Source organism: Schistocerca nitens, chromosome 9 (assembly GCF_023898315.1).
Source record: "Schistocerca nitens isolate TAMUIC-IGC-003100 chromosome 9, iqSchNite1.1, whole genome shotgun sequence".
Taxonomy (NCBI): Eukaryota; Metazoa; Arthropoda; class Insecta; order Orthoptera; family Acrididae; genus Schistocerca; species Schistocerca nitens.
The window spans coordinates 1,817,546-1,832,990 of NC_064622.1; positions in this window are offsets into that span (position 1 = coordinate 1,817,546).

Here is a 15,445-nt window from a genome sequence, read left to right on the forward strand (position 1 = left end):
AAGGGCGTTCGTGGGCCCGCGCGAAGAATTCTAATTGTTTTGCAGTTACGCAGGAGTAAGTAAGTGTGGAGGAGACCTCGGCAGGCTGAGGCACCGTACCAGATCGCGGACCCGCTCTTTGATGAGTGAGGCGGAGTTGCCCAAGTATGAGTGAAGCCATTAAATTCCATTCAGTTCCAGGGACACTTAGGTATCATACTTTTACACTACTGCTGATGTTTATTACGAATTTACCCTGTATCGTATGCTAACCACATTCAGTGCTTCCACGGTAGTACAAGAAGTGTGATTTCATCGCCACGGCGCTTTTTGCACTCGCCGTCCGAGACCAATTCGTTGCCGTGTTCCGGGGAAACTCGGCTAGGTCGAGGTGGACCACTTGCTCAGCCGCCAAGGTCTCCGGATTTGATTCCTTGGCTTTACATGAAAAGCCTGGTCTCGCGAAATCCCCAAACTGTCAGAAGAAGGCTGGACGAACAGAGTATGGAAGCGGCAGAAATGCACCGTACACCATATAGTTTGGACAGAAAGTATCAGATTCACTGCGGGAAAAGAATTCGTGTACCGAACATTGTCATCATATGGATCAACTTCTTGTGGTTGTCTACAAAACCTCAACATAAGAGCGAGAATTAGAAACCTGAGTTGGTTTGTCTTCTCTTGCACGGCCGGAACCTTGTCTAGGACTAGGAGAGAGGTACGGCCCGGCTCTGCCGAAGTTGTCAGGTCGGATCCTGAGTCATGCCAGCATGGCCCAGTCGGTAATGGTACTGCTCCTCGCTCGAGTCCCGGTTCGCTACACACTACTAATCTGTCGCGAAATTTCCAAACAGCGCACACACTTATACTGAGTGAAAAATTCTTTCTAACGAAAACTGATCGCTTGCAGGCACATGTTCCTATACACGAGTTAATTTACTCTCTCCTCTACAGCACTGAGCAGTTACCTCACATTAAGCGGACTGGGAAAAAACCCGCCAAGGTTGTTAAAAAGGTGCGTTTCTCCCGAGGCCGTTCAAACTTCTGGAGATTTATATCAGACCTTGAGCCAAGACTACAATCGCACATATTTCAAGCGTTTGTGATATGGTGCAGAACAGGTTCCTCCAGACCTGTAGGAAGACAGTAAAAACCCCTATTGCGGTTTCTATCTGTTATATGTCGCGTATGCAAACAATGAATGAAGAAACGGTGAACTTCATAAAATCCAAAAGTCCGAGTTCTTTCAAAATTAGAAGCAAAGTTTAAATCAGACAGTCCATCGCCACCTTGTACCTTTTTAAAATGACATGTTATGTGAAAGTAGAGCGACCCACCGCGGAAATGTTCTGTTATTACTATGGCGTTAACGGTGCTAAAAAAATTATATGAAAATTCAAGAACAAAAAGAAATGATGCTCAGTTGTGCGCTAGTATTTAATGATGATGTTGCACAAATAACCGAGCTATTGAGCACATTTTCAATGAGAATATATTAACTGTCATGTGTTCGACGACAAGATACAAGTGTATTTACCTACAGGTAGTTAAACAACGTGTTTTGAGACTGTGACAGCATTCAAGATCAATGATAAACTGTGGTGAAATGTGAGGAACGGGCAGATCTCCAAAGCATATGAATTAAAAAATACATGTCAACCAATCAATTGCTTGGCGATCGCTGAAACTGAAGAATGATTTACAAAATATTACACTTAAAAACGAAGATGGCAATACGGAAAAATATTCAGGAGTATACTTACATTCATGTATGAAGTGTATGCTGCTCGGAAGCAGTTTATGTGTAATGGATCGTAACTGGAAAGAATTAATCTGTGTTACTGATGAGTGACATAATGGGACTTGGTCTAATCAAAGTCCACGGATTAAATCGATATCGCTTACTCTAAAGACTACGTTTATGACACCATTCGAGATTTGAATTACTTTTAAAATAATTTCAAGTTCTGTGGACCCAAGGAACTGCTGTCTCTTTCCAAATCATTTTTAACGTATATGGAGACAAATGTCGATTCTTAGAAATACTTTTAGAAGCGAAAACCATGGATTTCACTGTTCATTTGAGAGTTTAAGAACTGGAGCCCTTAGTATGGAAAAATTCTGGTGCCTGTCATCTGAACTACGGCGAGCATCATGATGGATTATCATAGTTCCCTGTTGAGGCAGCTGAAGTGAACATCGAGCTATGTTACAGCAAGTAAACTTTAAACTCGTGGGGGGCTATGCTGTCACTTTAGTACTGCAGCGAGTATTATTCTGTCTGTAGTGTTTGCGCGGCTCTATTCCAGATTTAAGCAGATGAACGTGACACATTTCAACACTCTCGTTTCAAATAAATATGATTCACAAAACGTTTTACAGAATCTCTCTCTCTCTCTCTCTCTCTCTCTCTCTTTCACACACACACACACACACACACACACACACACACACACACACACACGCACACACCTGGATATCGACTGACTGTTACTCTTTTACGCACCAAACTACCAAATGCGCCCTTGTCTTCCCGAAGAAACATCTGAAGATTCATCTGTAGTTGTTTGAAGACGACACGAGAAATCCAAAGCAGTTTGGCCAAACCGGGGCAGCAACACAGCCGCCTCAGCTGTGGTGGAGGTGAAACGATCACCCGTGCTGCTAACCAATATAAGCATCTTTCTCTGGCACACTTACTGACTCCTTTTCTATATAGACTAATGTGTGTTTCACGGACTTACTTAGCATGCAGATAACGCTTACGAAGTACAAAGCGTAAAAGTTGTCTAACCTTTTGTTGTGCATATATATTCCACCCACTCTTACACAACAGTATTTTCCAATATGTCAACGAGTACCGCAGATTACCCCGAAATACTTCGAAATTCGTCGAGAGCCGGTTATGCACTAATCCTCCAGTTAGCAGACGAATAACGAGCCATGTACACTAACACAATGCTAATGTGTATTGAACACTGAGAACCTTTGGAATAGGATTTATGCTCTATTAGTAAAAAGTAGCATTCCTTAGGAAGTGAACCTCTTTCGGTTTAACTTTAAAAAAACTTTGACATTTAGACCAGATGAGAACAAGCACTAAATAAGCTCTCATATGACAAAGTGTTTACCCATTATTTTCTTCTTCAGACTACCCCGTCGTTTGTCTCCATTTACGTAAGAACCTATTAAGAAATTGGAATTTAAGAGCGTGCGAAGTACTGTTTTAACGATCGAAAGCTGCTTTCATGCAGTGCAGTCAGTGGTGTGAAGTATTCCTCTTCCATGGATTTCGTTCCATCATCTCAAGTGAAATGACACAAACTCGACTCACAGAAGCGGCAGAAAAACATCAGCTGCGTCAGGTCTCACTAAAGGGGCAGTCGAACGTATCATTTAATTTCCATATGCTTAAGTGGAGGACGCTGAATTCTGTTGTCCTCACTGTCTGACAGAACAGAACAGCTGTATACGACCTGTGGTTGGTTTCCTTTCGATCTCCGCGATCGTGAAAGCAGATGGTGAGTGGCCCAGAAACTACCCAGACACGTCTCGTACGTTACTACGATTGCAACCAGCATGCTTGGTCTACGCGGAGCTTTGAGTCCGTTATGCACAGTAAACCACGCGAAATGTGTTGTATAAAGTTAGTCGCAAACCAATACACGAAGTGCGTGATGGCAGAAAACGTTACACATTTAAGTACAGTATATGTAGAGTATACATAGCACCTTCCACTGCTGAAGTTTAAGTCACTGTTTCACCACTGCTGCAAGACGGCAACTAACCTTCACTCCACGGCAGCGACGGAATGGTTGACACGAACACTTTACATAATCTTGCGACTGATGCAATCCACAAACGTGATGACTAAAGTTCAAGAGAATTAAATCGACTACATGATGATGTCTTGACTATTGAAAAGCGTGGTGAGCGTAAATAACGACTGACAGATTCAATAGATGCTGTTTATGTATCTTGGTTCATGTTAACAGGAGAAAGGTTATACGATAAATAGTGATAAAATAGATCCAGAGTAAGCCAAAGCACAGCGGTGAAAGGCTCTTCTGAATATCTGAAATTTCTGGCAGATATAATCCATGAAACAGCCAATTATTCCGAGAGTTCCGAGGAATATGAGTCTCTGCGAGGTCATGCATACTAAATTTATAGTGTACCAGAAGACAAAAAACCGTGTGTCTCGCTAATTACGAATCATCACAATCCCATTTCTTAAACCATTTTACAAAAGAGCTCTCGTAGCCAATTATGAGGCAGACCTATGCTGTTATGTGCCTTTGGAATCACGATACTATTATGTAAGAATACCTCGCAAAATAGAACAGTGATAGACGATAGCCCTGTTCAGTGGCAGAAAAAGTAGAAATTGGTAACAAGGAGGCCACGCCTTGTCGTCGTCATCGATTTCGTCCAAATTTCTGGAATATACGACAAACGAAAGTGCCATAAGTGGGAGTTCCAGCTGGCCAAGCGTTTAGAAATAAACTGCGTTCTTGGCGGTGCTGAGCCATTTCCACTGAGTTGAGAAAAGTCATGAGACAACGATGTGCACAAACACAGATCGCGTACACGAGGTGCAAGAGGGTCCTGCACTGGCAGAGCTGCCGTCTGCACTCACTTGGTTCATGTGAAAAGGTTTACGAGAGATTGTAGTCTCACAATCTTTGAACGCACAATCGTAGACGAATGGGACATTCAGTTTCGGAAATTGTTACGTAATTCAGTTCTCAGCGTCAAGAGTATGCCGAGGATACTGACTTTCAGGCATTACATTTCACCGTGAACTCCGCAATGACCGACGGGCTTCACTTAACGACCGAAAGCGGCGGTGTTTGCGTAGAGTTGTCGTCTTCTAACAAAGAAGCAACACTGCGTGAAATAGGCGCAGAAATGAGTGTGGGGTGTATCTAACGGGTCGTGGCAGCGGACGAGCGAGGCGACTGCCGCTGCTGGCGGCACGACATCGCCTGCAGCGGCTGTCCTGGGCTCGTGACCGCATCGGTTGGACCCTGGACGACTGGAAAACTGTGACCTGGCGAGCTGAGCACCGAACCACCCGCAGCCGACTGCCACCTCCCTCAATGCACTCGCTAGTGCAACTCTGCGACGAGCATTTTTATCATCAGGTAAAGAATTTGATCAAAAAACTTCAGAACTGCTCTCATCTCATCAAAAGAGAAAAAGAAATCACATCCCGAAAAGACCGCACTAAAATACATTCTGTTGCCATTATTCGGAGCAATGATACGTTACGCGGGGTTTGCTTCCAGACTGTCGTGAGAGAGAACCTTCTCTGAATATAAATCAGGTTTCTTTTTGTATACAGACTTTAAATTTACCATGTAAAAATGTGGCGTTTATAACGTGAGAATTAATGATACTGCTATTTTCACGATGAATATCACCCCCAGCGCGATTAAATCATCAACTGTACAATGATAAAAGTATCTAAGTTTATATACGAAGTTCTCGTGTAAGCTTACAGTCTCTTTCTGGAAATTTATTTACAACCTCAGATGGTCCTTAAGCTTCCCTTTTCGTGCATTTATATGAAAATAATAACAAATACAATCATAATTTCGGTTGCTTTCAGTATTAGTAATGTAAAAATTGAAAATAGAGACTCGATCCAAAGACCCAAGGATTACCCTTCCGAGCTCTTACCTCTGCGCCAACAGCTGCCTCGAAACTACGTTATCATAGATGACTCGTGCCTCGCCCGACCTGTGCCAAAAGTGCTGTTTTGTTTCCTAAATGCTTGGCCATCTGCAGCTTCCACTTATAGCACTTTCATTTCTGGCCAAGCCACGAGTACACCATAAAGATGGACAATATCGGTGATGACGAGTAGCTGACGACCCCTTACAAGTTCCTAAGCCAAAATATCTTATTGATTAAGCGTGACAGTAACACAGAACGCTGCTAGATGAGCGAGACTAAACAGCCGGTTACATAAATGCACGGTGCCTTTTCTGTCGAATATGTTTGAAAGCACAGGAACCCCGCATTCATAGAATGCATTCGCCTCGATGGGCAATGAATCCACCACTTTCAGTGCAGATACACAATTACAGTCGACCTCCCGCGGGAATGCCAGAGTAGCGAGCGTGGAGGATGTGGTCGGGGACAGCGGACTGGCGGCGCGGCGCTAGGTGGCAGGCGTGCCGAGGCAGCCCGCGAAACTGCGAGTAACACCGTGTCCAGGTTGTGTAGTGGCTAACGCAACTGCCATGTTAGCAGGCGATCCCGGCTTCGACACCCGGCCCGGCACACATTTTCACTCGGCGCCGCTGATTCCGCATTAAGACATCAATAGTTCCTCCACCTTCCACCCTCAATGTACATACTAAATGGTGGAGCCTATTTCCACATTATCTGTGCTCCACGTTATTCTGTTTTGGCCCCACTAAGCTATTGTGGCGGGGGAATTTCATGTGCACCAGACCTACAGTCATGTATCTACAAACAAAAAATTAATTACCTACTTTCTGGTTCCAGTTGACAGTTAAAAGTTAATGACGACCCCTCTTAGTGTAATAGCGCTTCCGTTAATGGGAAAGTGGTTGAATTTCCACAGTCAGCAGTTAAATAACTCCAGGTATTGTATAAGCTGACGTCCAACCTCGTGATGATAGCACTAATACTTTCGATACTGTAAATTACACGCCACTCGGATAGTCTGTGGTCGTCACGTGCTTTTAACTTATGAACTCTTACTTCTTTCTGAGAAGTTTTCTAGACCAAGTTTCCATCTCCTTCTATCCTGCGTGGCTCTGCCCAGCACCGCACGCTTCCCCCCGTCGTCACAGTGTATCCAGCTTCTCCCTCTTTTCTGTGTCGTGGAGGTCTCCAGCGCCATATTTTAGAAGGCCATCATTCTTCAAGCATTGTTCTAAGATATCCATACGATGTTAGGTGTTTTTCTTCAATCGTGTCTAAAATATCCTTGGTTATTCCATCCGTTCTTGAAGGACTTCATTTCTTATTTTGTTTCTTCTTGTTACTTCACAACTTCGTCTACAAAACTTCATTTCCACTGCCTTTACTTTCTTCTCATTGACTCTCTAGACTTCCCACAGTTCAGCACCATACAGAGCAATGCTCTCAAATATAGTTTTTGAATATCCCCTTTTTCAGCTTGTTTGAAGTATTTTTATTGCAAATAATAGAATATAATTGCTTGATTGCGACCTTCCTTTCCCTCTCCTGTTCTATAATGTATATTCTCGATGTTTTTTACTTCCTTTTCCAATTTTTCTGTGCTACGTTCAGATATAGTTTAGAGGGTAGGGACTAATAAACATCCTTGTCTCAGTGCTAATCCTAAGTTTCTGTGAGAGTAGCTTCTCAACCTTAATACAACAAGCATTTTATGAATATAGCTTTCTAAACGTTGTAAAAAACGCTTACGAATGTTATTCGTTACTTCCCAAATGCTAGAAGATGGTACACTGTCATAGGGATTTTGCAAGTCTATAAAACCCACGTGTCTCTCCAAGTTATGTGCCGTTCTCTTGTCAGTCGCCTGTCTAATGCTGCAGGTATTATCGATACAAGACCTCCCTGCCTGAAACCACTCTCTTCTCCTTCCTTAATTTCTCTCTCAGTTCTAGTTGTAACTGTGATCCCTCAAAAATTTGCGTAGTCATTCTTACTTCCCTTCTGAAATATGTTTGTAATGAACCATTCTCGCAAGTCGACAGTGATTTCCTTTCCACTACGACAGAGATTAAATAGCTTCGCGAAAAGTTCAAGCAATATGTTTGAACCGGCCCTCAACTTCTTCGTATATACAGCTTCAGGTACTGGTGTTTTGTCATTTTTGACTTAACTGTTTCTTGTTCCTCCGGAATGCAATCTCCTGGACTTCTGTGTCATTTTCGTTTCCTGCAAAGGAGCATATATCTTCAAATTCGGATCGATATTCCTTAAACAGTTTTTCATAGTATGTCTTCCATCTGTCTACCCATATCATTATTTCTGTTATTTGTTTTTACCTGTTGTATCACCTGCCATGTATCTTTAGACTTTGAACTCCCTATGCACTACCTATTTTCTTCACATACAAAGTCCCACATAACATTTTTTGCTCCAATTACTGCTTTTTTGCCTCTGCTCTCAGTCTTACCTACCTACTAGTACAACTGCCCTATTACTCATAAGCCAACTGTTGTAGACCTTTTTATTCTTCAACTTTGCTGCAATATCATCATTCCACCAATCACTTCAGAATTTGCCAGACGTGTTCTCAACTACTCCGAGACTCTCATAGGGTGCTTCATGAACAGTGCAAGTTAAGTTTACTGCAAGATCCTTCAATTGCCATCTTGTACAAGTGGGAAGCTAAATCTGAATGATGATACGACAGTGTATATAGTGTGTAAGACGTGAGCTCCTCTAAAGACGCCGACACACTAGGCCAATGAACGAAAGAGATTGGATGCCGCCGAAAGTTGGTCACCAATGCATTGGCGTTCGGCTACTCGTCCACACCAAACGAAAGGCTTGGCACCAAGGGATTCACCCACATGGAACCATAAGTGGCTCTGATAACTTATCGATGTTGCTCCTGTTTTGTTATTGTTACAAAGTAGCGTTTTAATTACAATTTCCCCTGCTGGTATTATGAGGAAGAAAGGGATTTAGCAGTCGTCACATGATCAACATTCATTTTACTGGAAGAAGCTGATCATCAGAAAAAGAAGAAGAAGAGGAAATAACGCTGGTGGACGACCTCTTTTTTAAAAAGTAGGGAGCAGTGTGGTGAGACGAAATTAATCTGAAAGCTAAATTGGAATATGGGCTATTTCATCTTTTTCGAATTTTTACTGAACAGTGCAGGCCCTAAGTTTCCAAAGATGACACTTTTAGGAGAGCTGTACCTGCAGCGGAAAGTTAGTAGTCACTCCTAGTTTTGTTTGTTTCCCTTTGTCGTTCACGGTGAGAAAATGTCAACAAATACACCATTTTCTTTTTCATATCGTGCATATCGCTTTCTAATAGCTAAATTATTTTCCTCGAAGGATCTAACCTTTTCACTTTATTTTTGTAATCGCAATTCGTAGGGGTCGATAAACACTCCCGTTCGCGATAGAACTCTACCAGCTTCCATGCTCTCTCCATACTCCACTCTGTACTCCGGTATTTTTAAACACAATAAGTACACATCCTTAGGCACTGCCTGCAGGAGAAACAGCTACCATTGAAATTAAGTTTATCAGGACATCCACAAGTTGCACTCTGACTGATTTCGCTTTTTAATGTAACAGCCAGCTACTGTACTAAAGACCGTAAATTCCAGAGTTTCTGGTGAGGCTCTTGTGAAATTAATGACCGAAACCGGTCAATAAAATATGCTAAGTGCGACTTGTGACTGTCTTGTAAAACGTAGATACGCACCCGTTCTAGAGACACAACAAATCACTACTGAACCAACGAACATTCGACGCGGCGTTCACACCAGGAGAGGAGCCTCGCGCCCAATCGACCGCCAACGCTTTCATATTACCGCCTGCAGGCCGACCCACAACCGAGGCCAACCGCTTCGTCGGCTCCAGTTTGTCGCCCCTAGATGATGTGATGATGATGATGATTGGTTTGTGGGGCGCTCAACTGCGCGGATATCAGCACCAGTACAAATTCCCAATCTTTACACAGTCCAATCTCGGCACTTTCACGAATGATGGTGATGAAATGACGAGGACAACACAACCACACAGTCCCCGGGAGGAGAAAATTCCCAACCCCGCCGGGAATCGAACCGGTGACCCCTTGATGCTGCCCGTACACAACGAGCAAATCTCGGTCAATGAAGAGGTCGGCTGTCGTTCGTCGGTCCAGTGGGTAAGCGCCTTCAGGGGCATGGGCCTGTGGCTGCGACAGCGCGGGCAGGAGGGAAGGCGGCACCGGGCTGAGCGGCGGGCTGTGGTGCCGGCAGGCCATGTCGCCGCAGTGCCGCTTCGAGGACACGGCGGTGCTGGGGGCGTCGTGCGGCGCCGGCTTCGCGCTCTTCATGTCGCTGGTGGAGGCGGTGCTGCGCTCGCGCTGCGACGTGTCCGACGCCTGCCGGCGCGCCGGCCGCGACGCGGCGGAGGCGCTGCGCGACGGCGACGCCGCCGACTACGTGGTGGTGGGCGCCGGCGTCGCGGGGCCCGTCGTCGCCGCCCGCCTCGCCGAGGAGCCCGGCGTCTCCGTGCTGCTGCTGGAGGCGGGCCCCGAGGAGCCGACCAGCACGCAGGTACGCGCCGCCCCGCCCCGCCCCCTGCTGCACGCGACACGCCACCTCACTGCCACAGCTTCTTACCGACCTTTAAGGCAGGTCCTGACGTGCAAGTAAATGCTTGTCCTGACGACGGCTGACCGCTCATCACTATCGTGTCCACTGGAACCAGTAAACGGAGGAAGGAGATGTTCTCCAGCTGCGTTGGTCCTTTCCTAGTCCTCCAGAATGGCTGTCGCTGGAACACACGTGGCTGGCTTACAGCTTTTGGATTTCCCACAATGACCGGTACATTCAGACATACGTTACACATAAACTTGTACAACTTCTGCCAGCACCTTTTACAGAGACTGTACTAGCGGGAGCAGGAACTGAATATGCCTGCATTCTGCTGGTGATAGACTACCTGCAGTGTCTAAAGGCTAAGTATTTTCGTAGACCTTGCGAAGTCGAGGAGTCGTCGGCAGACTTTGTGTGACCTCAGGGGCGGAGGCGGCATTTCCTCAGTGTACTTCAGACGTCGGGAGGAAGTGATCCGTCGTGATCACCCGCGTTATTCTTTACATTCAGAGATCTCGAAAAAGCGTTTCCTTGAGCGGCCGCTGAATTCGAGTGAACTATTCCGGTTTTGCTGTTTCGGCAGTGTACAGACATTCTGCATGCAGAACCCTCACATTAGATTATGGAGCCAAGTAGATAGATGGACGGTGGTATTCGGTGAACGAGACAGACTGGACGAGATTTCATTGAAGCTAATAGTTTACATCTCTTCTTCGCCAAAATCTGAATGTGGTGTTTTTGTGTCATTCTCAATATAGTAAACACACGCTTTAACCCACTTCATTTAAAGATAAACATTAATTTTAAACCGTTAAAACAATATTTTGACAATCAGCAATTTTTCCATCCTCTGCAATGTCAAAACTATTCGTCCGAGAAAAAATAAATAAATAGGATAATTTCTGTAGGAAATTTAAAGTAATTTAACTTGGTACTGGGACAGATTTTCGCTAGTAGACGCGGTTTTCGTGTTATTCGAGAAAAAACATTAAACCTCACCTTTAAACGCCCCCCACCCACGCTCACACCCCATCGGTCACAATTTTTATAGTGTGTAGTCCAATGCCTTTCCCTCCTAATACTGTACAAAAATTTGCTACTACACGACTTTTTGCCCCAGTCGACATATTTTTATCTCCGTTGACTGGGCTGAACTGTATTCATACATTCCTGTTGTGGAGATTTTTTGTGCAAGTTGTTAGGAAACATTTGCACATTGGGTTGTGAGTGTTAGCGGTGTATATTTCCACAGTCCAGTTGTCGGGTCTCGGAATCTTCCTGAAAGTAGTTAGGTGGCTACAGGACTCTAATTATTCACATCGGAGTGGGTTAAAATCGAGGCCGACAAACCTTATTTAGCCGCATTTAACACGTGCAGCCGTGCAAAGAATTAATCTGGGTCTGCTAATAAACGTGTGGCATTGCGTCGTGCCGTTTGCTAGTGCGACGCATATCGCCAAGAGTAAGTGGGTTCTGGCCCGGTGGCGAGTGTGGTGCTGCGCCACGGCCCGGAAACTCAAGGGCACGACAAGTTCCACATTTAACAAATTCTTACAGCCCCGGTGCAACCTTGGTTTGAACTTCTAACAAGTAGAACACAGTCATAAATACGGTTCTTCTAGTCCAACCGTTTGTCAAACGATACAGTCAGGTATGATAGCCTACCGACTCATTGCTGTAGCCTTTCTCCAAATATTGAATATTCTAAATACTCTATCGGGTGATGAAAGCCTGTCGGGTTTTCACCCAGCTGGCGGTACTGAAATAAAGCGACATTTCAAAATGTGTGATACGCACTATTTTCTGGCCAGATCTAAAACGATAAGTGTGACACTCGTAGAAATGCCTCTTTATTTCAGTATTGACACTAGGCTGGAAGTCAGGGAGCGATTCATCAGCTGTGTAAGCGGGGAAAGTTTGCACTCACACACCGGGACCGGATGTTACCGCATCCATCTCCTCTACCAGTCTAATAGTATTTCAGTGTCTCTCATTTCGTAGAGTAAGTCGATCCACTTCATTTCTTAGAGTATTTCAGTCTCTTTCATTTCACAGACAAAATAAACCACTAACAGTGTCCATTTGCAACGCGGCTCACTGTGGGTCTCGGACTTGTAATAAAATTATAATTCGCTTATAATTCTGTTCGTCTAAAATTGTGACCGATATGTTTGTGACTATTACAGAGCCATCTATTACAAAGCGAAAAAAGTGGTCCAACTAAAACATTCATATTTCTTTACGTACTACACGAATATGTAATAAAAATGGGGTCCCTTAAAAAAAAAAAAAAAAGAAAACTCAGTTGATATCCATTTGACCTATGGCAGCGCCATCTAGAGGGCCAGCCACAGCGCCATCTGGTTTCCCCCTTCAAGCTAGTTTCGTTCTTTGTAGTTTTTTCGTTTGACGCTAATTTCGTGAGATATTTGGCCCGGTCACGATCGATGAACCACCCTGTATATGCAGAGCCCACGTATTCGTATTATTTCTGTTGACATGCCATTTGATTTCCAGCGACTACAGTTCGCTTATCGACTTGCATTATCAATGACCATCTACAAGGCACAAAGTCAACCGCTTCAAGTCTGTGGATTAAATTTCGAAAATATATGCTTTTCTCATGGTCGGTACTTATTAGTTGGACAGCCGAAAAATTTGTTTTACGGAAGAAGGAAAGACCAAAAATATCATATACTGAAGAGCCGAATAAAATCGTACACTGTCTAATATAGTGTCGTGCCTCCCCCCGAGCACGCAGAAGTGCCACAACACGACGCAGCATGGTCTCGACTACTGTCGGTAGCGGTGCTGGAGGGAACTGACACCTTGAATCCGTAAGAGTAAGAAGGGGTGGAGAATCTCCTAAACAGCACGTTGAAAGGCATCCCAGATATGCTCAATAATGTCAATGTATGGGGAGTTGTTGGGCAGAAGAGTGTTCCTGGAGCCACTCTGTAGCAATTCTGGACTGTGTGGGGTGTCGGATTGTCCTACTGAAATTGCCCAGCCGGCCGAAGTGGCCGTGCGGTTGAAGGCGCTGCAGTCTGGAACCGCAAGACCGCTACGGTCGCAGGTTCGAAACCTGCCTCGGGCATGGATGTTTGTGATGTCCTTAGGTTAGTTAGGTTTAACTAGTTCTAAGTTCTAGGGGACTAATGACCTCAGCAGTTGAGTCCCATAGTGCTCAGAGCCATTTGAACCATTTTTTGAAATTGCCCAAGTCCGACGGACTGGACAATGGAAATGAATGGATGCAGCTGATCAGACAGAATGCTTATGTACGTGTCACCTGTTAGTCTTATCTAGACGTATCAGGGTTCCCGTATCACTCCAACTGCACACGCCCCACACCATCACAGAGCCTGCACCAGCTTGAACACTCCCCTGTTAACATGCAGGGTACATGGATTCATGAGGTTCTCTCCTTCCCGTCCATCCGCTCGATACAATTTGAAACGAGACTCGTACGACCAGGCCACGTGTTTCCAAGTATTCAACAGTCCAATGTCAGTGTTGACGGGCCCAGGCCCAGGCGAGGCGTAAAGGTTTGTGTCGTGCAGTCATCAAGGGCACATGAGAGGGCTTCGGCTCCGAAAGCCCATATCGATGATGATTCGTTCCGTTGAATGGTTCGCACGCTGACACTTGTTGATGGCCCAGCATTGAAATCTGCATCAATTTGCGGAAGGATTGCAGTTCTGTCAGGCTGAACGATTCTCTTCGGTCGTCGTTGATCCCGTTCTCGCAGGATCTTATTCCGGCCGCAGCAATGTCGGAAGTTTGGTCTTTTAACTGATTCCTGATATTCGCGGTACACTCGTGAAATGGTCTGCGGCAAAATCCGCACTTCATCGCTACCTCGGAGAAGCTGTGTTCCATTGCTCATGCGCCGACTATAACACCATAACACCACGTTCAAACTCACTTAAATCTTGTTAACCTGGCATTGTAGTCGTAGTAACCGATCTAACAAATGCGCCAGACATTTGTTGTCTGCAGCGGCGTATTCTGCCTGTTTACATACGTCTGTATTTGAATACGCATGCCAATGCCAGTTTCTTTGGGGCTTCAATGTATATCTCAAAGCGCATGAATAAATTTAATTTAATACACAAAAAAATAATTCTTTCATTTATTTTGCAAATGTAAATGTGTCTTCTCTGTATATGTTTATCTGCTTAGAAAGACAAAAGAGGCATTGCAGCGCTTGCCACCGTTTGAAAGTAACAGATAAAATAAATATTAGTAAAGTAACCCGTTGCGCTCCCAGGAGAAGTGGTCAATATTCAGGGATATGACAGAAACGATCACTCGAAGCAAAGCGTCTCTAGTACGCATTCCGTAAGTGTTAAGAGCTGTGCGCACTACTTTATCTTCGATAAAATGAAACAAGTTTCTTCTACTGCAAGCTTTTAGCTTTCCATATTTTGGGAGGAGGTAGCAAGGACCAAAAAAAAGGAAAAAATTGTGTATTAAACATGGGCTCTAAAATGGATATCAAGAACTATGAGTACTTGTTTAGTAGAAATGTGTTTCACAGTACTAAAGATGAACGAGTGCTCATAGGACTTACGGTATACACTGTAGATGTTAACTGTCCACAGGCATTCCGAAATGGATACATTGGTCCCCGTCAGATCAAGTTAAGCACCGTCGGGCGTGGCCAGTACATGGATGGGTGACCTTTCTGGAACGCCGTGTGTGTTCACAAATTTCCCTTTGGTGATGCGGCCGTCGCACGGGGCTTTAAGCTCGGTGGCTCCCTTGGTGCTATCGAGAGGTGTGGGCCATGTGCTGCCGCCAAGTTTTCCACACTACATATGGCGCACGTCCTTCACACGGTCACCTACTCTTAACATATACGTCTACCCACAGCCTTTCAAAAGAAAGGTGTCTGCTGGCGCGAAGAATAGGGAAAACCTTTCCAATTAGGAGGCTGCACCTGTCCTTCCGAGTCTTCCAGCTGTTGATGCCACACGACTTTACTTACCCATGTATACTGGATATGTTTTTCTTCTTTTGGTCCATACTACCTCCACACAAAATGTGGAAAGCTAAGAGCTTACAGTATGAGAGATTTGTTTCACAGTATTGAAGATGAAGAGGTGTTTATATCTCTTAAGGTATATATTTTAGAGCCAATGTCTACTAGACTTTTTGCTG